Below are 26,950 nucleotides of genomic sequence, written 5' to 3' on the forward strand. Positions count from 1 at the left end.
CTTTGAAGAGAATACACCCCGAGGTCCTGTCAGGTGTACCATCACATTTTACGAGTCCCTAACCAGAAGCAAAATGTAGTTTCATCTCTGTGCTTTGTTACCTTAGTTTCTTGAATTTCTGTGTAATAATTTAATATTTGATAGGCACAGTTCTCGCGTTTACACTTGTGTAGGAAAGTAAACAGTCTTGGTGAAATATAACAACTCCCTAATTAGGGGCGAATCATTTAGCCTCACCAGAGTGCTTTGGTAGTTTAGTTTCTGAAGCTCTGATTTTTAATCTACACTACTGGCCATTAAAATTGCTACACAACGAAGATGACGGGCTACAGACGTGAAATTCAACCGACAGGAAGAAGATGCTGAGACATGCAAATTATTAACTTTTCAGACCATTCACGCAAGGTTGGCACCGGTGGCGACATCTACAACGTGCTGACATGAGGAAAGTTACCACCCGATTTCTCATACACAAATAGCAGTTGACCGGCGTTGCCTGGTGAAACGTTGTTGTCATGCCTCGTGTAAGGAGGAGAAATGCGTAACATCGCATTTCAGACACTGATAAAGATCGGATTGTAGCCTATCCCGATTGCGGTTTATCGTATCACGACATTGATGTTCGCGTTGGTCGAGATCCAATGACTGTTAGCAGATTATGGAATCGGTGGGTTCAGGAGGGTAATACGGAACGCCGTGCTGGATCCCAACGGCCTCGTATCACTAGCAGTCGAGATGACAGGCATCTTATCAGCATGGCTGTAACGGATCGAGCAGCCACGTCTCGATCCCTGAGTCAACAGATGGGGTCGTTTGCAAGACAACAACCATCTGCACGAACAGTTCGACGACGTTTCCAGCGGCATGGACTATCAACTCGGAGACCATGGCTGCGGTTACCCTTGACGCTGCATCACAGACAGGAGCGCCTGCGATGGTGTACTCAATGACAAACCTGTTTGCACGAATGGCAAAACGTCATTTTTTTCGGATGAATCCAGGTTCTGTTTACAGCATCATGATGGTCGCATCCGTGTTTGGCGACATCAAGGTGAACGCACATTGGAAGCGTGTTTTCGTCATCGCCATACTGGCGTATCACCCGACGTGATGGCATGGGGTGCCATTGGTTGCGCGTCTCGGTCACCTCTTGTTCGCATTGACGGCACTTTGAACACTGGACGTTACATTTCTGATGTGTTACGACCCGTGGCTCTACCCTTCATTCGATCCCTGCGAAATCCTACATTTCAGCAGAATAATGCACGACCGTATGTTGGAGGTTGTGTACCGGCTTTTCTGGATACAGAAAATGTTCGACTGCTGCCCTGTCCAGCACATTCTCCAGATCTCTCACCAATTGAAATGTGTGGTCAATGGGGGCCGAACAACTGACTCGTCACAATACGCCAGTCACTAATCTTGATGAACTGTGGTACCGTGTTGAAGCTGCATGGGCAGCTGTACCTGTGCACGCCATCCAAGCTCTATTTGACAGAATGCCCCGGCGTATCAATGCCGTTATTACGGCCAGAGATGGTTGTTCTGTGTACTGATTTCTCAGGATCTACGCACCCAAATTGCATGAAAATGAAATCACATGTCAGGTCTAGTATAATATATTTGTCCATTGCATACCCGTTTATCATCTGCATTTCTTCTTGGTGTAGCAATTTTAATGGCTAGTAGTGTAATTTATTAGGCACTGTTCTCGCGTTTTCGTTAGTGTCTACGACACAGTTCCGTAGTGAGTGTCTACAGTGGTTTGTGTAGTGTTTTCCAGAGTCTTTGGTATGGATAAGGACTGTGATTGCCGTGTGTGGATGCGAGCCGAGCTGGTGACACTTCGCTTTCAGTTACAGGCTCTGATGACTTCGCATGCACAGTTTGAGGCCGCAATGGATGGACATCACTGTTGTGGATCGGCCGTGGGGGTCCAACGGACGTCCAGCACGACTCACAAGTCCACCGATCGGTCCTCGCGCTGAGGTTGACCCCTCACCTGTGGTCGAGTGGGCCGGAGAGCCCGAGCGGTTCTAGGCGCTTCAGTCTGGAACCGCGTGACCGCTACGGTCGCAGGTTAGAATCCTGTCTCGGGCATGGATGTGTGTGATATCCTTAGGTTGGTTAGGTTTAAGTGGTTCTAAGTTCTAGGGGACTGAAGACCTCATTTGTTAAGTCCCATAATGCTCAGAGCCATTTGAACCATTTGGAAGTCGCCCTGGGGCGTAGCGGGCGGCCTCGGTTTGTCTGACAAACAGGTTCCAGGTGCTCCCTGTGGCTGACACCGAGCCAATTGCTGTTACCTATCCTGTTTCAGAGGAAACCTCTCAGAATGCAAGATGAGGACAGAGGGTGGCATTATTGCTAGTTGGGAGCTCCAGCGTTAGGCGTGTTATGGGGCCACTTAGGGACATGGCTACCAAGAAGCGAAAGAAAACCAATGTGCACTCCGTGTGCATAACGGGTAGAGTCATTCCAGACGTGGAACGGGTCCTTCTGTTGCCGTGAAGAGCACAGGTTCCAACCAACTAGAGGTGGTCGTTCACGTCAGTACGAATTACGTGTGTCGCTTTCGATCGGAAGAGATTCTCTCTGGTTTCGAGCGGCTATCTGAAATGTTAAAGGTCTGCCAGTCTTGCTTTTGAGATGAAAGCAGAGCTCACCATTTTCAGCATAATCGACGGGACCGATTGCGGACCTCTGGTAGCCGAGTGTAGAGTCTGAAGCTGAAGCTTAGACGGTTCTGCGGCCATGTATGCTGCAGATTCCTGGAATTGCGTTGCAGGATGCTCGGGTTTCGGGTTCTGCTAAACAGGTCAGGAGCCTTTTACACGCAGGAGGCGGCTACCAGGATAGCAGAAGCTGTGTGGTGTGATATGGACGGTGGTGTTTAGATTACACGATAGCGGAGAAATGCTGGGCTTCAATCTGAAAGGGTGCAGGTCGAATATGTCGGAAAGTAAATCTAGGAACCATCGGTATAACACTTGTATATCGTCGTAGCGGTATTGGAAAAGCACCAGATCTCCAACCGTTAATAGAAAGCCCTGATCCTCGTTATAGGCACTGAAAGCTGGCTAAGTCCGAGATAAATTCAGCCGAAATTTTTGCGAACGACCTAACGATGTTCAGAAAAGACAGGTAAAAAAACAGTTAGCAGCGGCGTGTTTGTTGCTGTCAGAAGTAGTTCATCTTGCAGCGGCATTGAAATAGATAGTTCCTGATGTGAATCTTCAGGTTTTGGCGGCGCAAAGACTGCTCCGTTAAGTTGCGGATGCGCAGCTGCAAGAATTCTCATTCTTCTTCTAATATTTCGGCCGTACAACGTTTAGCCATCTTCAAAGTGAGCCGCAAGACTGCCGCACCGTTTTTTTTTTTTTTTTTTTTCTTTATTGAATTTCGATTCCCCCTGAAGGGGGCCGGCTGGCAGCAGCTTAGTATGCCGCTCTTCAGCCTACAGACTTTGTTTTAAGAAGATGAAGATAATATATAATAAAAAAAAACAGGCGAGAAAATCGAAAACTTAAAGGGTAACATGGCGAAAAAAATCGTGGAACTTAAAACATAGAACAAAGGGATGATGACGCTAATAAAAATACATACGAAGCAGACAGGTTAAATAATAGACAGACAATTAAAAAACATGGTGACAGTCTGGTTTATGTTCGCAAAGGACATAAAATTCACACCAATGGACAGCATGGTTTCTGTTCACAACACGGGAAAAGATGAAACAACACTGAACATTCACTGGAACACTGCACTAAAGTATGACATACCACAGCCGAGAGCACGTGGGGGGAAACTGGGCAGATGAGGGGAAGATAAAAAAGGGGGGAAGGTGAGGAAAAGCGAAGGGGGGGAGGGGGGAAAGGAGCCAATGGAGGATGAGGACCCATAAGAGGGGTCGGGGGGTGCTGGGCAGACGCGACAGGGAGTGGGGAAGGCAGAAGATGGGAAATACAAAGTGACTCGGGGGGGAGGGGGGAGAAGGGAGGTAGGGAGAGGTTAGGCAGGGAGAAACACAGGATGGAAGATGGGAAGAGGGAGCCCAGGGAAAGGATGGAGGAAAGGAGGGAGGGTGAGGATCACAGTTGATAGGAGGGATAAATGAAGGGAGAGAGCATCATCTGGGAGGGGGAGTTGATGAAAGCCACCTTGGGAAAGGAGATGAAGGGTGTAGAGATGGAGGGTAAGGGGGATACAACAGTGAAGGCGTGGCAGGGGGCGGGGATGGGAGAGGAGAGGAGCAACCAGGGGGTGAGGGGGATCAAGGCGGCGGGAGGTGTAGAGGACGCGGATGTGTTCGAGGAATAGAAGCAGACGGAGGAAAGGATTGAGATTAAGGTAGGTGAGGGTGGGGGAGAGGCGGACGGGATGGGTGCAGAGGGTAACGGAGAAATCCAGGAGCCGGAAGGAGCGAGTGGTACGACCTACAATGATTGCCTGGGTCTTGGAAGGATTGATTTTCAGGAGCCACTGGTTACACCATGTGGCAAAAAGGTCAAGGTGATTCTGGAGAGCTGGCCGGAGTGGCCGTGCGGTTCTTGGCGCTACAGTCTGGAGCCGAGCGACCGCTACGGTCGCAGGTTCGAATCCTGCATCGGGCATGGATGTGTGTGATGTCCTTAGGTTAGTTAGGTTTAATTAGTTCTAAGTTCTAGGCGACTGATGTCCTCAGCAGTTAAGTCGCATAGTGCTCAGAGCCATTTGAACCATTTGATTCTGGAGAAGGCGTTGGGACCGTTGGAGGGTTGGAGCGAAGGCGAGGAATGCAGTGTCATCGGCATATTACAAGAGGTGTTCTGGTAGGTGGGGGGTTGGGCCGCTCCAGTGCTCGCTTCTTCCCTTTATATTCGTGTACCGCGCAATCGATCTGTGTTGCGATGCCGATATATCATTGTGAGCTGCACTGTACCGGCGCCTTTGTGAGTTTATTCCAGCAGGTCCCGGATTCCATTATTTATCAAGGTTGAAACCACTATCTCTATTAATTAAATTCGACGTACAGCGAATTTCAATTGCTTCCTTGACTACTGAGGCTCAAAAAGATGATATAGTTGCCCAAATTTCGACGTTGTCTGACAACATGCTGTGACCAGTGTCAATACAGTGCCCTGCCACTGCCGAGTTGTTGGGTTGTAAGAGTCCTACGTACCTTCGGTGTTCTGAACATCTTTCTTGGACAGTACATGTTGTTCGTCCAATGTAAGAAAGGCCACATTCCCATGGAATTCGGTAAACTCCAGATTTTCGGAGCAGCAAATCATCTTTGACAGAGTCCACGAGTGCAGCAGTCTTGGGTGGAGGACGAAAAATCACTTTCACTCTGAGTCTGCTGAGAATCCGTCCTATTTTTGATGAGAGGCTACCCACATATGCCAGGTAGGCATCGATTTAAAGGTTTCTTCTTCTTCTGCTTTCTTTGTGGCCTCTTTCGGTTTCATTTCCAGTGCCTTCTGTATTTGCTGTGAGGAGTACCCATTGTCTTCCTGTGAGTTAGTATGGGCAGACGTCATTCTTGGCAACCGGAATAAATTAATAATTGCATACTTTTACCGACTTCCCAACTCAGATTATACAGCTGCTGAAAGGTTCAAAGACAACTTGCTGGCCGCTGTGGCCGAGCGGTTCTAGGCGCTTCAGTCAGGAACCCCGCTGCTGCTACGGTCACAGGTTCGAATCCTACCTGGGGCGCGGAAGTGTGTGATGTCCTTAGGTTAGTTAGGTTTAAGTAGTTCTAAGTCTATGGGACTGATGACCTCAGATGTTAAGTCCCATAGTGCTTAGAGCCATTTGAAACATTCAGAAAGAGAACTTGAGCCTAATTTCAAACACGTAACCAATTCATAAAATTATTTTCGCGGAAATGCACGATTTAATTCTAAGGTACGCGTAATGCAACATCTGAAATTGTGCTAAACGCAGTTTCTGAGAATTATTTCGAGTAGCTAGTTCATGTGCCCAGTCGAATAGAGAACGATTGCGGAAACACACTTGACCTCTTAGCATTAAATAATCCTGAGCTAACAACGAGCAACAAAACGGATACGGGGATTAGTGAGCACAGGTTTTCGGAGCGACACTGAATGGTATAGTTCCCAAATTCTCCAAAAATAAACGAAAAATATACCTATTGAAGAAAACAAAAAATTCGCTTGGCGCCTTCTTGAGAGACAATCTCCACTCCTTTCACATTAACAATGGAAGGACAAATCAAATGTGGGTTGAATTCAAGGAAACAGTATCGACAGAAGTTGAGAGGTTTCTACCAAATAAATTAATCAACGACGCAGCTAAACCCCATTGGTACCCAAACGGATCAGATCACAGTTGCAGAAACAACGAAAACAGCACACTAAATCTCAACTAATTCAAAACCCCAAGACTGACAATCACAGAAGCTCGAAATTTAGCGCAGACTTCAGTGCGAAATGTTTTCTAATTGTTTCCACAATGAAAATTTGTCTCGAAACCTGCCAGAAAAACCAAAGAGATTCTGCTCATAGGTAAAGTTTGCTAGCGGCAAGACACAACCAATGCCTTCTCTGTAGAATTAGTAACTGTCCCTCTTAAGATATATTGGAAATGTTCGTTGATGAAATTTATGCTCCGACTAACTAGCGGTAATATTGTCTTATGAGGAACATTACATAAAAAAATCTGTCCTGCTGCACTGTATTCACGCTCAGTGCGCGTCAATGATACCGAACAGTTCAAATAATAATATGCTCCCCGAAGTGAACGAGCATAGCTACACGTAGTTATACACCAGTGGCTATCCTTGTACTAATTATGGCTACAATCCATGTACGGCAATAGTTTGTCCCCTAAAGTTTTCAGTTTCCATAAGCTTAATAGTTCGAATCGGTACAATAACGGTCTAACGCGGCAAAGAATATTCATGCATGCTGCGCTCCGTTATTATTTTATGTCGTCGCACAATTAAATATTTCATAAACACCCAATATTAAATGGGTTGAAAGAAATGTCACACAGTAAACCACTTTATGCTGGTTTATTCTATACTATTCACGTCCTATTGTGGTATTAAGGAAGTAACTTTTCTCTAAGCTCGGTGGAATTAGTTACGATTCGGTCAAAGCATCTGTAACAAGATCCAGATTTCATTTGCTACTTTAACGAAACTTCAGTTCTTTCTCACAATTCAGTACGACTGTTCACTTCCTATGTCGGTAAACTGAGAACGGTTTATTACTTTGGGGCAAAGCTCAGTCTTCCCTGTAAGGTAATCAATTTAAGACAGTTTCGGATCTTTTCCTTCCTTGGCTTTACGTAATAATATATTCAAGGTTTCCGATCTACCTATTTCAAGTATAATGATTCATAGCACATTGCAAAATTTCCAAAAATGCACCAAAATCAATCTCGTCGCGCCTACATACAAAAGAATACGTTGAGATACGACATGATCCAGCAAGCGCTAGCAGCACATTAACAATGTATAACTTTTTTTTTCTCTCTATTACGCAGTGTCCTCAAAGAGTGCTCACAAAGAGTATTCTTTGAGTTCACACGTTCTATTCCGCTATCTATAAGTAAAGAACTTTGCGATGTACTGTTTTCTTTTAAATTTGAAACTAATGGATTCTATTCCTTTTTTCAAATCATTGAGTCAGTTTACACTGGATTTATTTTCTGTGTACTTGCTACTATTGAAATGAAGCTATTCCAGTGCGACTTGAAATTTGGATCTTTGATTCTGGGACTCTTATTGGGTTTCGGGTACAATTCTATATTTCCAATTCTGCGTCCAAAGGAAGCGGCGTTGGAAGCGGCGTTACAAATAGCAATGGAAACCCTATCGAGGACAGTGCTGCTAAAGCAGAGTTGCTAAGCACAGCTTTCCGAAACTCCTTCACCAAGAAAGACGAAGTAAATATTCCAGAATTCGAATCAAGAACAGCTGCCAACAGTAGTTGCTTATATATCCACTGTGAAGTGAAGCAGGTAAAAGCAGGTCTTCCGGTCCAGATTGTATACCGAAAACTCTTTTATAGAGTATGCCGATGCAATAATTATAAACTTAACAACCATATACAACCGCTCGCTAGACGTAATATCCGTACCCAAAGACTGGAAAGTTGCACAGATCACACAAATATTAAGGAAATGCAATAGAAGCAATCCACTAAATCACAGGCCCATATTATTAACGTCGATATGCTGCAGCATTTTGGAACATATGTTGTGTGCGAACATCATGAATTATCACGAAGAGAATGGTCTATTGACACAGTGTCAACTCGGATTCAGAAAACATCGTTCTTGTGGAACAAAACTACCTCAGTACTCATACCAAGTGTTCGTTGCTATTGACAAGGGATTTCCGGTTGGTTCCGTATTTCTAGATTTTCAGAAGGCTGTGCGTAATAAGCAGCTCGTAATCAGATTGCTTGTTTGTGGAATATCGGCTTAATTATGCAATTGGATTCGTGATTTTGTGTCAGAGGGGTCGTAGTTCATAATAACTGATGGAAAGCCATCGAGTAAAACAGATGTGATTTCCGGAGCTCCCAAATGCAGTGTTATAAACCATTTACTGTTCGCTATCTACGCAAGGGATTTAGGAGACAATCTGAGCAGCTGTCTTATGTTGTTTGCAAATTATGCTGTCGTTTATAGTCTAGTAAAGGCATCAGAAAATCAAAACAAATTGCAAAACGATTTTGAAAAGTTATCTGTATGGTGTGAAAATTGGTAGTTGACTCTAAATTACGAAAAGTGTGAGGTCATCCACATGCGTGCTACAAGAAAACAGTTGGAAATGGAAATGAGCGTTTGGCGTCATTGGCCGGGAGGCCCCTCGCGGGGCAGGTCCGGCCGCCATATCGCAGGTCTTATTACATTCGGCGCCACATTGGGCGACCTGCACGCCGGATGGGGATGAAATGATGATGAACACAACACAACACCCAGTCCCTGAGCGGAGAAAATCTCCTACCCAGCCGGGAATCGAACCCGGGCCCAGAGGACGGCAATCCGTCACGCTGACCACTCAGCTACTGGGGCGGACAAGAAAACAGTTAAATTGCGGTCACACGAGAAATCATTGAAATATACATGCCGTACATTCAAATAAATATCTAGGAATTACAATTGCGAACAACTTACATTTGAAGTAACACATAGAAAATCTTGTGGGGAAGGCAAATCGAAGACTGCGATTTATTGGGAAAGCACCTAGAAGATGCAAGATCTACCATCTTTCACTAGGCTTGTCCGTCCTTTTTTGGAGTAACCTACTGCTGCGTGGTATGGGATCCTTACCAGATAGGACTGACGGAGTGCATCGAGGAAATTCAAAGAAGAGCAACATGGTATGCATTATTAGGAAATAGGGGAAAGAGGGTCACGGACATAATACAGAAATTGAGGTGGCCATCACTAAAACACAGGCGTTTCTCGTTGCGGAGGAATCTTCTCACGAAATTTAATCACCGACTTTCTCCTCCAATGTGAAAATATTTTGTAGACGACGACCTACGTAGGGGGAAACGATCATCATAATAAATTAAGGAAAATCAGAACTCGCTCGGAAAGATGTAGGTGATCGTTTTTTCCGCACACTGTTCAATAGTAGAATTATAGAGAATTATTGTGTGAGGTTCAATCAAATCTCTGCCAGGAGCTTAAGCGTGATATGCGAGGTAACCACGTAGATGTACACTACTGGCCATTATAACTGCTACACCAAGAAGAAATACAGATGATAAATGAGTATTCATTGGACAAATATACTAGAACTGACAGCTGATTACATTTTCACGCAATTTGGGTGCATAAATCCTGAGAAATCAGTACCCAGAACAACCACCTCTGGCCGTAATAACGGCCTTGATACGCCTGGACATTGAGTCAAACAGGGCTTGAATGGCGTGTACAAGTACAGCTGTACATGCAGCTTCAACACGATACCACATTTCATCAAGAGTAGTGACTGGTGTATAGTTACGAGCCAGTTGCTCGGCCCCCATTGATCAGACGTTTTCAATTCGTGAGAGATCTGGGGAATGTGCTGGCCAGGGCAGCAGTCGAACATTTTCTGTATCCAGAAAGGCCCGTACAGGACCTGCAACATGTGGTCGTGCATTATCGTGCTGAAATGTAGGGTTTCGAAGGGATCGAATGAGGGTAGAGCCACGAGTCGTAACACATCTGAAGTGTAACGTCCACTGTTCAAAGTGCCTTCAATGTGGACAAGAGGTGACCGGGACGTGTAACCAATGGGACCCATCACGCCGGGTGATACGCCAGTATGGAGATTACGAACAAACGCTTCCAATGTGCGTTCACCGCCATGTCGCCAAACACGGATGCGACCATCACGATGCTGTAAACAGAACCTGGATTCATCTGAAAAAATGACGTTTTGCCATTCGTGCACCCAGGTTCTCGTTGAGTACACCATCGCAGGCGCTCCTGTCTGTGATGCAGCGTCAAGGGTAACCGTAGCCATGCCCTCCGAGCTGATAGTCCATGCTTCAGCACGCGTCGTTGAACTGTTCGTGCAGATGGTTGTTGTCTTGGAAACGTCCCCATCTGTTGACTCAGGGATCGAGACGTGGCTGCACGATCCGTTACAGCCATGCGGATAAGATGCCTGTCATCTCGACTGCTAGTGATACGAGGCCGTTGGGATCCAGAACGGCGTTCCGTATTATCCTCCTGAACCCACCGATTCCATATTCTGCTAACAGTCATTTGATCTCGACCAACGCGAGCAGCAATGTCGCGATACGATAGACCGCAATCGCGATAGGCTACAATCCGACCTTTATCAAAATCGGAAAAGTGATGGTACGCATTTCTCCTCCTTACACGAGGCATCACAACAACGTTTCACCAGGCAACGCCGGTCAACTGCTGTTTGTGTATGAGAAATCGGTTTGAAACTTTCCTCGAGAGCACGTAATACGTGTCGCCACCGGCGCCATAATTGTGTCAATGCTCAGAAAATCTAATCATTTGCATATAATAGCATCTTATTCCTGTCGGTTAAATTTCGCGTCTGTAGCGCGTCATCTTCGTGGTGTAGCAATTTTAATGGCCAGTAGTGTATATTTCCATGCACGTTTCGAGATCTCTTTGAACAGCATGTGATTCCTGCTTTGGAAGAAAGCGTATTTGTGAACACCAGTTTTTTTAATGCAAAAGTGGTAACACCACATCTTTCGTTAGCTAATAAAAGATCAGCTTAGTGCCATCTTCCGCAAATGTGTAATTTCCTGAAATCTTCCGGATATATGGCCCGAAAGGTCAGCTGATCTGAATCCATGTGACTTTCGGCTCTGGGGGCAGCTAAAAGAAAGAGTTTACCAGGGATGCGGTCGGTCTGTACCTCATCTGAACGTCAGTATACAGGAAGACGTTGGTGAGATCCCGCCGGAACAGCTCCGAGCAACTATTGATCACGTCGTTTTAAGAATGCACCATTTCCTCGCGGCATCCGGCGCTCATTCGAAACAAATTGTGTGAGCGACTGTTAATAACAAAATCAACATTACACTTTTCTCACTTGTTTGGGCTGCTCTGCCCACGTCCCGTTCCTAATCCATTACATATGGCAACATTATTGTACGTCTTTCCTACACTCAGAGCTACATGTTTTTTCCTGGTGGCCAAAGCTGGAACTAATTTTTTCCAGCGTAAATCGTCTCCGCATTGGAAACAGTTGGAAATTTGGGTAAGTTCCTATGGGACCAAACTACTGAGGTCATCGGTCCCTACGCATACAAACTACCTAATCTAACTGAAACTACACTACTAGCCACTACAATTGTTACACCACGAAAATGACGTGCTACAGACACGAAATTTAACGGACAGGTAGAAGATGTTGTGATATGTAGATGATTAGCTTTTCAGAGCATTCACACAAGGTTGGCGCCGGTGGCGACACCTACATCGTACTCACATGACAAAAATTTCCAACCAATTTCTGATACAGAAACAGCAGTTGACCGGCGTTGCCTGGTGAAACTTTGTTGTGAGGAGAAATGCGTACCATCACGTTTCCGACTTTGATAAAGGTTGGATAGTAGCCTGTCGCGATTGCGGTTTATCGTATCGCGAAATTGCTGCTCGCGTTGGTCGAGGTCCAATGACTGTTAGCAGAATATGAAATCGGTGGGTTGAGGAGGGTAATACGGAACGCCGTGCTGGATCCCAACGGCCTCGTATCACTAGCAGTCGAGATGACAGGCATCTTATCCGCATGGCTGCAACGGATCGCGCAGCCGTGTCTCGATCCCTGCGTGAACAGATGGGGACGTTTTTAATACAACAACCATCTGCACGAACAGTTCGACGACGTTTGCAGCGGCGTGGACTATGAGCTCGGAGACCATGTCTGCGGTTACCCTTGACGCTGCATCACAGACAGGAGCGCCTGCGATGGTGTACTCAACGACGAACCTGGGTGCACGAATGGCAAAACGTCATTATTTCGGATGAATCCAGGTTCTGTTTACGACATCACGATGGTCACATCCGTGTTTGGCGACATCTGCGGTGAACGCACACTGAAAGCGTGTATTCGTCATCGCCATACTGGCGTATCACCCGGCGTGATTATATGGGGTCCCATTGCTTACATGTCTGGGTCACCTCTTGTTCGCATTGACGGCACTTTGAACAGTGGACGTTACATTTCAGATGTGTTACGACCCGTGGCTCTACCCTCCATTCGATCCCTGCGAAATCCTACATTTCAGCAGGATAATGCACGACCGCATGTTGCAGGTCCTGTAAGGCCTTTTCTGGATACAGAAAATGTTCGAACCCTGCTCTGGCCAACGCAGTCTCCAGGTCAAAATGGCTCTGAGCACTATGGGACTTAACATCTGTCGTCATCAGTCCCCTAGAACTTAGAACTACTTAAACCTAACTAACCTAAAGACATCACACACATCCATACCCGAGGCAGGATTCGAACCTGCGACCGTAGCTGTCGCGCGGTCTCCAGATCTCTCACCAACTGAAAGCGTCTGGTCAATAGTGGCCGAGCAACTGGGTGGTCACAATACGCCAGTCACTACTCTTGACGAACTGTGGTATCGTGTTGAAGCTGCATGGGCAGCTGTACCTGTACACGCCATCCAAGCTCTGTTTGAGTCAATGCCCAGCCGGATCAAGGCCGTTATTACGGCCAGAGGTGGCTTTTCTGGGTACTGATTTCTCAAGATCTATGCACCCAAATTGCGTAAAAATGTAATCGCATGTCATTTCCTGTATAATATATTTGTCCAATGAATACTCGTTAATCATCTGCATTTCTTCTTGGTGTAGCAGTTTTAATGGCCAGTAGTGTAACTTACGCTAAGGACAACACACCACCTATACTCGACGGAGGACTCTGACGTCCGACAGGGCAGCCGGGTGAGCCGTAGCGGCTCTCCACATTAACAAATTACAATATATATATTAATTACAACCACGTAGAACAATTTTAATTTATATTAGCGTTACAGGGTGATTCAAAAAGAATACCACAACTTTAGGAATTTAAAACTCTGCAACGACAAAAGGCAGAGCTAAGCACTATCTGTCGGCGAATTAAGGGAGCTATAAAGTTTCATTTAGTTGTACATTTGTTCGCCATTTCAGCCAATAAAGTTCTTGGTCCCTTTTTCTTCGAAGGTGCTACTGTAACTGGACTACAGTATCTGGAGGTTAGAGAATTGGGTGTTCCCTCAGCTCGAACAAGAAGCACAACAATTCATATTTCAGCAGGATGGAGCGCCACCACATTGGCACTTATCTGTCCGTAACTACCTGAATGTCAACTACCCGAGGCGATGGATCGGCCGCCAGGCAGCCCGTGACAGAGCACGTCATCACTGGCCTCCAAGAAGCCCTGATCTTACCCCCTGCGATTTTTTCTTATGGGGGTATGTTAAGGATATGGTGTTTCGGCCACCTCTCCCAGCCACCATTGATGATTTGAAACGAGAAATAACAGCAGCTATCCAAACTGTTACGCCTGATATGCTACAGAGAGTGTGGAACGAGTTGGAGTTGATATTGCTCGTATGTCTGGAGGGGGCCATATTGAACATCTCTGAACTTGTTTTTGAGTGAAAAAAAACCTTTTTAAATACTCTTTGTAGTGATGTATAACAGAAGGTTATATTATGTTTCTTTCATTAAATACACATTTTTAAAGTTATGGTATTCTTTTTGAATCACCCTGTAAGTTAAAGAAGTTTTTCTGTCAAAGCTAAAATTTGTTTGAAAGTATATTAATGTTATGGCATGCATGCTTGAATCCAGTATTACAAAGACCAGTGAATGATGGCAAGCTTGGATCACTAAACGCGTTACGCCGCTAAAGGGCGTACCTTCTGGTAGAAATTGTCATTGGTGATGAGGCGTGAGCGTCCACAACGCGTCCGATGCCAAGTAGTCCTCTATGGAGAGGAAACATACTTGCATTCCCAGTACGAAAAACTTCAGACTCATTCTGCTTGGAAGGTGCTTGTGACAGTATTCCGGAATATGCATTGTGTGCTGCTGGTGGACTTTGCTGAACATGGGTCGACTGTAAATGTTGCAGGCTACTTTAAACTTTGGTTAAACTGCGTCGTGTCCTTCGTGACAAACACCCCAACATTAATGCTGATGGTGATGACAGTGCTCGCCCCCCTATTGGAAGTTCCAGTTTGCCCTGAACGTAACAATACACCACTCAGCGCTTAATAAATGGTTCAAACGGCTCTGAGCAATATGGGAATTAACGTCTGAGGTCATCAGTCCCCTAGACTGAGAACTACTTAAACCTAACTAACCTAAGGACATCACAAATATCCATGCCCAAGGCAGGATTCTAACCAGCGACCGTAGCGGTCGTGCGGTTCAGACTGTAGCGCCTAGAATCACTCGGCCACTCAGCGCTTATGATGGCGTTTTCCAGTTTTTAAATTTCGTCAATAATTATACGAAGTACTGAAAATAAAATTTTTTAGTAGAGGATTAGTCCTCCATTCGAATCTCCGAGAGGGGACTGCCAAGGGGTAGGTGACCATAAGGAATACATCGAATAACCAACGAAACGGTAACTTTTACGAATATGGGCGTGAAATGTAAGAGGTTTGAATGTGGTGGGGAAGCAGAAAATCTGAAAAGAGAAATGCTAATGCGTAATCTACACTGGCGTCCAAAATTAAAGCAACAAACGCAAATTTTGCAAGTTTGCGTTTATTTTGCCACAAAATACTATTAGCAGGCGGTAGCAAAGTAGAAACAAAGAATAGAGAACGAAAACAACAGTTACATGCAGAACAGTAAACTTAAAAGATTTGCACACATTTTCCGGAAAGTGGTTAATGTGCTCACTATGGAGTGTGACCACCTGTGGCAGCAATAGCGGCATGACGACGACGGAGCATGCTGTGAATAACATCATCAGTGTCATGTCAAGTCAATAACACCCATTCATCCTGCGGAGCTGCTCGCAAGTCTTGGAGAATGGTTGGTGGATGTTGACGTGAGGCACTCCGTCTCCATAGTGTATCTCAGACACGCTCTAAACGATTCAAATCGGAAGAGCGAGCAGGCTACGCCATGCGTGCAGTACCTTCTGTTTCCAAGAAGACATCAGCTACTCGTGCTATATGAGGTCGAGCAATATCGTCCATTAACCCGAAGTATGGGCCACAGCACTTCGCAACAACCGTACATGAAGTCCCAAGACCTCTTCACGGTACCTCACATCAGTTAAATCATTCCGATTCACATGTTCACTTGCATGAAGAGGTCTTTAAAATCAGTGCCGCCATTAGACTGTTGTTTATCTAGCGTGTTACATTTGCTAAGTGTAAATGTAACACTGTAAATAAACGAGTCTAATGCCGGTACTGACTTTAAGGGGCTCCGGAAAGGCTCAAAATCATGAAAAGTTCAATTTTTACTTTTTTGCGTATTCTGAATCTGCAGTCTATTACCTTTTAATAGATATATAATTTATTCAATTCCGAAGACTACAACTATTTTTAAATTTTTTTTGAAATGTGTTCTACATGGGCGTGACCCACTGTGGCGCTGTTAAACTGCTGTCAAATGGTGTTATTATTAACGTCCGTGTTCATCAGGTACATTTTAGTGACGTGAGATAAAGTATGTGTTGTGGCTAAACTGTGATGGTTCAATATATATCGCTGGTGTGATTGTCGATTGTTTCATGTTTATTTACTCTGTCGTTATCTCGAAAATATTCGTAATTAATTCTGTTTCTTGAGTCTCTGTTATGTTGAAGTATAATAATGAGTAAAAGTAAAGTTATTAGAAATCCTCTGAAGCCTTTTAAGAAAAGGAGAAATGTTGGAAAGCCAAAGGTATGTGTTATTACTGTAAACAATAAAGACGATAACCAAGTGAGTGAACCTAACCTCTCAAGTACACCTGCCCATAGCAGTCAAAGTGGGAAAGAAAATACTTCACAGAAGAAGGTTGGTTCAATGAGTGAAAACTATGAATGTTTTATGGGCGAATCGGATGTGAATGAAATATTTGATATGTCGGTTCTCAAAGGAATTTTTTCAAACTGTGTAAGATGTATTCATTGTAGTGAAGTTGGTCTGTAACTCTCCATAATAAAGCACGTAGGACTTGCTTGTGAAATACAACTGAAATGTGATAAGTGTTCATACACGACCACCTTTTGGAACAGTGTTGCAGTAACTGCAACTGAAGAAAATGGAAGCAAAATCTACGAACACAACAACGAGCGATGCTTGCTTTAGACAAGAAAAGCCTTCGGGCTGCAGACAGGGTTGTAAAGAGTCTAGAAATACAAGCAAGAGTAAACAGGAGGAGGAACAAGAGGAAGCTGGAGGAGGAGTTTGCAGAGGATGAAGATAATCCATCCTATGGACCTGGAATGCACTAAAAAGTTAATCTAATCTTTGTCGCTCGATTCCCAAAACTTTTATTTTCTCATACTAATTACATGTTTTCTAAGGATCTTCCAAACATATTTGTTTCCAACTTTCAGTAAATGTTACACAGTACCTTCTGCATAATTTAACACAGCCTTTTCCAAAAAACTGTATATTTTTGAATATATAAATAAAAAATTGCAAAAAAATGTTGTGAATTTTCATTACAATTGAAAAAAAAATCATCTTTAATAACTGAACTAAAGTTTTGTAAAATCCCTGTGTTAAGTTGTAGCCCATATTCCAATAAATAATCTGTAAAAAGTTCAACTTCCTACCTCAAATACTTTGTGAGGAAAGATGTAATTTATAAGCGTTACTTTAACATTGCAAGTATAGGGCGTTCCGGAGCCCCTTAAAAATATTATGACTGTGGCCCCGCAGTATGAAAAAATTATTTCATGAAGAGGTGCTCCAGTGGTGACCACAATCCCTGCCCACGCCATTAGCGATCCTCCGCGATATCGCTCTCTTTCCACAATGTTCGGGTTTAGAAATCGTTTTCCACAGTCCCTTCAGATGCGAATCCATCGAAAATCACTGTCCAGACCAAATCGGGACTCATCTGTGTAAATAACATTGGCCCACCGTTCGACCGTCCAGGTGGCATGTTGACGACTTCACTCTAGACGTTGCCGGCCGGAGTGGCCGAGCGGTTCTAGGCACTACAGTCTGGAACCGCGCGACCGCTACGGTCGCAGGTTAGAATCCTGCCTCGGGCGTGGATGTGTGTGATGTCCTTAGGTTAGTTAGGTTTAAGTAGTTCTAAGGTCTAGGGGACTGATGACCTCAGCAGTTAAGTCCCATAGTTCTCGGAGCCATTTGAACCATTTGAACCACTCTAGACGTTCCCTTCTGGGAAAATGCGTCATAGGCACACATACAGCAGGTCTCCGCCATTAAAGGCCACTCTAAGCCTTGTCTACACCTACGCCTCGATACAGCACGTCCAGTGGATGCTGCGAGATCCAATGCCAGTTGCTACGCGGTACTAAGGCCGACCCGTCGTGTCCTTACAGCCGAACAACGTTCCTCTCTTTCTGATGTCGCATGTGGACTGCCCTGGCTTGGTTTTCAGGACAAAGTTTCGGTCTTTATTACCTATCGCCACATCCGAGAAACAACAGAACGACTCACGTTAAGCCTTCGGGCTCTACGTGTTTACGACTGTCCTTCCATTCTTCCTACGGCCCTTCAGCGCAGGGAGTCTGGTTACGGGTTTTCTCTGTGCCATGCTCCACCTTCTGCGACTGTGTACACAAAGATTATGGGTATGGGATTACCCTACAAACACTACTCCGTTTGACAGGTGCCCTGACGTCATCGTTGTCGTGGTTTACCGTTGATCGATATGCCATCTTCCGTGCAGAACACGATCGTACCGACGTCTGTTGACAGTCTGTATGATTATATCGTGAATTAAACACAGGACGGGAAACACAGCGGTCTGTTGCTTTAATTTGGGTTGCCAGTGTATTTATAGTGAGGATCAGTGAAGTGAAGTGGGAAGAAGATAAGGATTTATGGTGAAACAAGTATTAAGTATTATCAGCAGCAGCAGAAAATGGTATAACGAGAGTAGAATTAGTTATTAATAGGAAGGTAGGGCAGGAAGGGGGTTGCTGTGAACAGTTCAGTAATAAAGCTGTTCTCATCAGAGTCGACAGCGAACCAACACCAACAACCATATTTCAGTTAGAAATGCCGACGTCGCAAGCCGAAGATGAAGAAGGACTGAGGATACTGAACGGGTAATTTAGGACATGAAGGGAGATGAAAACGCAACAGTCGGGGGGGACTGGACTGCAGCTGTAGGACAAGGAGTAGAGGAAACAGTTACAAGAAAGAGGAGAAATACTACTTGAGTTCTGTAATAAATTTCAGCTAATATTATTGAATACTCTGCTCAAGCATCACAAGAGGAGGAGACATACCAGGAAAAGGTCTAGAAATACGAACAGATTTCGGTTGGATTGTATCATGGACACGGATAGATTCCGAAGTCTCATGCTGAATTGTAAGGCGTACCCTGGAGCAGATACAGACTCAAATCACAATTTAGTAGGCTGAAATTTAAGAGACTATTCGGGAAGAAGAAATCCGCCAAGAAGTGAGATACGTAAGTACTTAGAAACGGAGATACGCTTGATGATCTCTAAGGCTATAGATACTGCGACAAGAAGTAGCAGTTCAGTTGAAGAGGAATGGACATGTCTAAAAAGGACAATCACAGATGCTGGAAGAAAATACGTATATACAAGGATGGTAACTGTGAAGGTACCACGGGTAAGAGAACAAATAGTTCAGCTGATCGACGAAAGAATGAAGTACAAAAATAGTCACGGAAATTCAAGAATACAGAGATACAAGCCACTCAAGAATTAAATAAATTGAAATCGCAGGGAATGTAGGCAAAATGGCTGCGTGAAAAATGTGAATAAATAAAAAAAAAAAGAATTGATTGTATTAAGGACTGATTCAGCATACAGCAAACTCAAAATAATTTTTGGTGACATTAAAGTAAGTGCGGTAACATTGTGAGTGCAATGGGAAATCCACTGTTACATGGAAAGGAGAGAGCGTGTTGGTGGTAAGAGTTCACTGACGGTCTGTAAGTGGGAAAGGACTTATTTCACAACGTGATTGAAGAGGAAACAAATGTCAATAGGGAAGATATAGGTGACCCACTATTAGAGCCAGAAATCAGAAGAGCTTTGGATGACTTAACATCAAAGACGATACAGATAGATAACATTCTAGCGAAATTTATAAGTGGCAATAAAAGACAATTCACGTCGGCGTGTAGAACGTATGAGACTGGTGATATACCATCAGACTTTCCATAAAACATCATCCACACAATTCCGAAGATAGCACGAGTTTAAGTGCTCATGCATCCAAATTGTTGTCAAGAATCACATACAGAGAATTAGAAAAGAAAAATAAGGTCTTGTGTGGCAAACAGTTTAGTTTTAGGAAAGGTAAAGACACCAGAGAGGCAATTCCGACTTTGCGGTTGATAATGGAAGCAAGGCTAAAGAATAGTCAATTTCATAGGATCTGTCGATCAAGAAAAAACGTTCGACAGCGTCAAATGGTGCAAAATGTTCGAAATTCTGAGAAAAATGGCGGTATGATATAGTGAAAGCCGGGTAATGAGCAGTGTATACAAGAAGCAAGAGGGAACATTAAAAGTTGAAGAGCAAGAACGAAGGGCTCGGATTAAAAACGGATGTTACACTTGGATGTAGTTTTACGTCTCTAATGTTCAATCTGTGCGTCAAAGGAGCAATAACAGAAATAAATCAGAGGTTCAAGAGTTGGTTTAAAATTCAAGGTGAAGGGATATTAATGTTAAGAGTCGCTAGGACATTGCTATCCTCAGTGAAAGTGAAGAAGAATTAATGAATGGAATGAACAGTTCAGTGTGTACAGAGAATGAGAGTAAGTGGAATAAAGACGAAAGTAATGAGAAGCTGCCAAAATGAGCAGAGCGAGAAACTTAACATCAGAACTGTGAATCACGAAGTTAAGAACTTCTGTTACCTTGGAAACAGATTCAACAATGATGGCCGGAGCAAGGCAAAATAAATGACTGACTAGCACTGCCAAAAAGGGCATTCCTACACAGGACAAGTCCACTGCTTTCAAAATAAGGCGTTAATGTGACGATGAAATTTCTGAGAGTGTCCGCTGCTAGCACAGCATTCTATGGTAACGAAACGTGGATTGCTGGAAAACTGTAAAACAAGCGAATGCAAGCATTTGAGATGTGGTGCTAAAGAAGGATTTTGCCAGTATGATGGAGGGGCTATTTAGGTAAGGAATGAGGCGTTTCCGTGCAGAATCGGTGATGAAAGGAATGTATGGAAAAAATATGACAAGAAGAGGGGACAGGAGGACAGGACCTGTGTCAGGGAATAACTTCCAAGGTTTCGAGAATGAGATATTCACTCTGCAGCGGAGTGTGCGCTGATATGAAACTTCCTGGCAGATTAAAACTGTGTGCCGGACCGAGACTCGAACTCGGGACCTTTTCCTTTCGCGGCCAAGTGCTCTACCAACTGAGCTACCCAAGCACGACTCACGCCCCGTCCTCACAGCTTTCATTCCGCCAGTATCTCGTCTCCTACTTTCCAAACTTAACAGAAGCTCAGTTGGTAGAGCACTTGCCCGCGAAAGGCAAAGGTCCCAAGTTCGTGTGTCGGTCCGGCATACAGTTTTAGTCTGCCAGGAAGTTGCAAATTCCAAGGTAATAGAGGGAGTTGCAGAGGGTAAAAACCGTAGAGGAATACAGAGACTAGAATAGATAGATAATTGCTACTCTGGTTGGTTGGTTGGTTTTGGGAAGGAGACCAGACAGCGAGGTCATCGGTCTCATCGGATTAGGGAAGGACGGGGAAGGAAGTCGGCCGTGCCCTTTGAAAGGAATCATCCCGGCATTTGCCTGGAGCGATTGAGGGAAATCACGGAAAACCTAAATCAGGATGGCCGGACGCGCGATTGAACCGTCGTCCTCCCGAATGCGAGTCCAGTGTCTAACCACTGCGCCACCTCGCTCGGCAATTGCTACTCTGAGGTAAAAGGATTGGCACATGAGAGGAATTCATGGTAGGCAGCGTCAAACCTGTTGTAAGACTGATGAAGCACAATCAAAATAAAGAAACGAATAAAAATTAAAGTAAAGCTCTTAGAAGTGACGAGTAGTGCGTTTCTGTCGTCACACTTTTTTCAGTAAGAACTTGTGTACCTAAGCTTTGCCGTATATGTTTACTCTTAGTTTCTTAGAGAAAAGTCTAACTGATGGGCAGTAAATACAGCAGTACGCTGTAAGGATACCCAGCGGCAGGTACGTGCTCGCACTAGGGTGTAAGCTGACGCAAGCGAGGGACGAGTTCCCCCCATCAAAAACGCAGAGCACGTGTCGGGAGTCCGTGTTTACAGAGAGAGAGAACGGTGGGTGTTCCGCTGGCGTGGCACGTTCCGTATCGGCAGCGTGGGCGGCCGTTACGCTGCCGCCTGTTTGCGGAGAGTTGTCGGCAGCGCTATTTCAGCCCGAGGCTTACACTATCACCCCTCCTGCCAGCACTGTGTGAGCTGTGGGCTGCTGCTAGATACCCATGATTGGCCGCCTCTGCTCCTTTATTACTGGCGTTTAATTTACAGCTTCGCTCCTGAATTGTTTCTCTTTCCTATTGGAAACGCAGAACACAGATACAGCCGTGGACTGTACTTCGAACAGTTTGTGCTCTCCACAAATGCAAACATGCAAATGTTGCATGTATGGAGAGCACAAACTGCTCCAAATACTACTATGGGATTCATTTACTTCAATGGTTCCTGTATTACGTACATACACGACTGGAATATTCCAGATGTTCGATGTATTGGGGCCTCAAGAATACGCTACTAAGGCGTTGAAACTCGTAGCATAAATATAGTGTTCAAAAATAGCGGCTGATACCATATATACTACTGGCCAACAAATTTGCTACTCCAAGAATAAATGCAGATGATAAACGGGTATTCACTGGACAAATATATTATACTAGAACTGACATGTGATTACATTTTCACCCAATTTGGGTGCACAGGTCCTGAGAAATCAGTACCCAGAACAACCGCCTCTGGCCGTAATAACGGCCTTGATACGCCTGAGCATTGAGTTAGAGCACAAACTGCTCCAAATACTACTATGGGATTCATTTACTTCAATGGTTCCTGTATTACGTACATACACGACTGGAATATTCCAGATGTTCGATGTATTGGGGCCTCAAGAATACGCTACTAAGGCGTTGAAACTCGTAGCATAAATATAGTGTTCAAAAATAGCGGCTGATACCATATATACTACTGGCCAACAAATTTGCTACTCCAAGAATAAATGCAGATGATAAACGGGTATTCACTGGACAAATATATTATACTAGAACTGACATGTGATTACATTTTCACCCAATTTGGGTGCATAGGTCCTGAGAAATCAGTACCCAGAACAACCGCCTCTGGCCGTAATAACGGCCTTGATACGCCTGAGCATTGAGTTAGAGCTTGGATGTCGTATAAAGGTAAATTTGCCCATACAGCTTCAACCACAGTTCATCGAGAGTAGTGACTGGCGTATTGTGATGAGCCAGATGCTCGGCCACCATTGACCAGACGTTTTCAGTTGGTGAGAGATCTGGAGAATGTGCTGGGCAGAACAGCAGTCGAACATTTTCTGTATCCAGGAAGGCCCGTACAGGACCTGAAACATGTGGTCGTGCATAATCCTTTTGTATTTTTTTGGTTCTAATAAAACCCCGTGTCATTCCAAGCATGTGTGTCAATTTTTACCTCTCCATCTACATTATTCCTTGGTTTATTAAGTTTTCAAATTTATACTGACTTTTTGATCACCAGGTAGTTTAAAACAAAACTCATCACACCAAATGACTTCCTTCCATCGACTCACAGTCTAGCTTTTACGGCTTCGGCGCCCGCCTACTTAGCTGCGTGGTAAGGTGTTTGACTACCCTACAGAGGGCCTATGTTCGATTGCCGGCCGGGTGGGAGATCTTCTCCGTTCGTGAACTGGGTGTTGAGTTGTCATCATCATTCATTATCACCGACACGCAAGTCGACCCATGTGGCCTCACCTGAAATAAGATTGTAACCCGGCAGCCGAACTTTCGTGGATGCGGCCTCCTGGCCAGCAACACCAGACGATCATTTCCTTTTTTGTGGCTTCAGCGCGTCGTTTTCGTGTTACGGGAATTTGTATGACTCAAGTGTAGTTTTGGATTTTCAGCTCGTCCTGCAGTTCCCTTCTTACGGACCTCACGTCGTGTAGTTTTGGTGCTGACTGGGTTCAGTGGTGTGACATTCAGTTTTACATTGACTTTTGCAGCAGCCGTCCTTTTCGTCACGATCATTCATCGCGCAGTTTTGTCCACCTTTTGACTTTTACGATTATGTTTGTTTTCTCAGTATGCCATATAAATCATTGATACGGTGCCTCTTTAAATACTAAATACTTCGGCTACCTTGATTAGCGAGGCACCTGCCATATGAGCACCAACAAGTGGTCCACGTTGCAATTCACTTAGTTCCGGCAGAACGCAGTCACAATTACACATAACAATGTTCTGACCACGACTGATACTCGTGACGTATTGAGGAAATAGTACAACTGTCGTTCATAGTCAAATACAGCAGCGTCATTTGCTGGCATGGCGTGCGCCTGCATTTATGTTCGAACAGGCATTTCTCGCGGCGTTTCTTTTTTTTTTTTTTTGTGCAAACCCTGTATTGTCACTCTGCTCTAGGTCGTTGTCTACATCTACATCTACACATATACTCCGCTAACCACCAAACGGTGTGTGGCGGAGGGCACTATTCATGGCAAAGTCATATTTCCCCCCCTCTTTTCCACTCATGGATCGCGCGAGTGAAAAATGACTGTCTGAAAGCCTCAGTACGAGCTCTAATTTCCGTTATCTTTGAATGGTGATCATTGGGCGATATGAAAGTTGATGGTAGTAATATATGCTCTACATCCTCGGCGAGGATCGTATTTTGGAATTTAGTGAGCAACCCCTTCCGTTTAGCGCGTCGTCTACCTGCAAGTGTGTCCCACTTCAAACTTTCTATGAGATTTGTAACGCTCCTGCGATGACTAAATGTACCAGTCACGAATCTTGCCGCTCTTCTTTGGACCTTCTCAATCTCTTGAATCAATCGCAACTGGTAAGGGTCCCATACAGACGAACAATACTCTAAAACTGGGCGAACTAAAGTATTTTAAGCAATTTCCTTTGTTGAAGGACTGCATCGCTTCAGGATTCTATCCATAAACCGAAATCTAGAGTTTTCCTTCCCCGTTACTTGAGTAATCTGATCATTCCATTTGAGATCATTTCGAATAGTCACACCCAGATACTTGATGAATGTTACCTCTTCCAAAGACTGGGAAGAGGTACTCGTACATTAATGGGGATTTTCGCTTTGTTACACGCAGTAGGTTACACTTACGAATATTGAGAGATAACTGCCAGTCATTACACCACGCATATATTTCCCGAAAATCCCCACTGATTTGAGCACAACTTTCGCATGATACTACTTTCCTGTAGACTACAGCATCGTCGGCAAACAGTCTAACGCCGCTGTCAATACCATCAACCAGATCGTTTATGTAAATCGTAAAAAGCAGCGGACCTATGACGCTGCCCTGGGGCACACTTGAAGTTACGCTTGTTCCTGTTGAAGTCTCCCCATCCAGGACGACACACTGCTTTCTTTCTGTTAGAAACCTTTCTACCCAACCGCATATATCGACGATGAACTGCGGCGGAATGCTGTCAGTTTGGACATAAATCGTCTTACATTACACCTTAACGTGAACGACCCCAGAAACGTTTCACTTCTGTCGGCTTCAATTAAAGAGATATACAATATCGAAGAGTGTATACATTATTTTGGGACATCCTGTATTTACAATTCTTCAAGGAGAAGGGGCTAGGAAACGGACCTATGTAGAAAACTCACTCACGTTGGAATAGAAAAAATTAATGTATATTAATGGGCACTACGTGGAATGAGGAAAACCACATAAAAGGTAGTGCTTATCAAGGAGAAAAACTGTGTACCACAATGCGAACGCTGCGTGCGGTCATCGTCAGTTATGGTATTTCCTCAGAGCGTCAGCTAATATTAGCCAGTATTTGTGTGAGTCACAGTGGTGCCGGTATTTCGGAAGTGCAGCGTCGTGTCGCTCAAGCGCGCACAGAAGCATCTGGCAGGACAGCGATGCGGTTCGGGCAGACTTTTAAGAATACGCTCCAGCAATAAATCACGCCGTGACGCAGTACTTGTTGGATGGCGTACTCGCTGGAAGGCCTTTGGCTATTTCGGACGTTGGTTGTAACCTCCAGTCTGCCTCGGCAAGAGAAGTGATCAGTGGCGCCCAAAATACGTCACTTGATGTAAATTTATAAAGGAAGCGCGGGACTGGATTTAATGCGCTCAGCGCCAGAGCAACTGTCAGGTGGCTTTAATATACGAGTATCCGCTGTTGTCCAGGCTGAAGAAAGTGCGCTACAAATGACCCATCATGGACGAGGTGGCAACTCGTTAGTAAGAGTCAGACACTCTCTAGAAAAAAGAGCCGAGACGCAAGAACAGCAATAAATTTTACATAGACTTTAGGGATGAATTTCTCTCACTGCATATTTAAATTGACATAAACTTGTGGTTCAGTTTCAGTGCACATGATCAAATCAGTACCTTCAGTACAGACAGTATACGCAGTGCATCTGATTACTAAAAACTATATAAACAAACTATTCCTAAACATTTTTTTTGTCTTTTCAGTGCAAAGTTTAAAAAGTATTTACAGTATATAAGAAAGCTTCAAGTGAATTTTCTGACGGTGACACACTCTTCCGTCTCAGACTGCGACAAAAATTGTGTCTTTAATAAGGGATTGTGTTGCACAATAGGTAAGAAGTGAAATGGTTAGATAACAGCCATAGGTTCAGTGTTTTATTGTTTCGAATGAAAAACAGCCCACATTTGCACTAATTATGTTTATACTAAATCTTGTCCATGGTTTCAACTATAATAATATAGCCATCTTCAGAAGTCATAAGCTTTTGAAAATGAAAAACGTCTTAGCCCAGCAGCCTGCGTCACTATCAATAAAACAAAATAACTCCAACAGAAATAAGCCTGTTTCGATCATTAGCAAAACTGCATATGGCACCGTATGTCCTCCGCCACTATATCTGTTATATAGGCGCACGGTTATCATTTGACGTATAACAGATGTAGTGGCGGCGGATATACGGTGCCATATGTATTTTTACTTATGATCGAAACAGGCTTGTTTCTGTTGAACTTATTTTATTTTATTGATCGTGACGCAGCCGTTGGGTTAAGACGTTTTCCATTTTTAAAAGCTTATGACTTCTGAGGAAGGCTATATTATTATAGCTGAAACCATG

Source organism: Schistocerca serialis, chromosome 4 (assembly GCF_023864345.2).
Source record: "Schistocerca serialis cubense isolate TAMUIC-IGC-003099 chromosome 4, iqSchSeri2.2, whole genome shotgun sequence".
NCBI lineage: Eukaryota > Metazoa > Arthropoda > Insecta > Orthoptera > Acrididae > Schistocerca > Schistocerca serialis.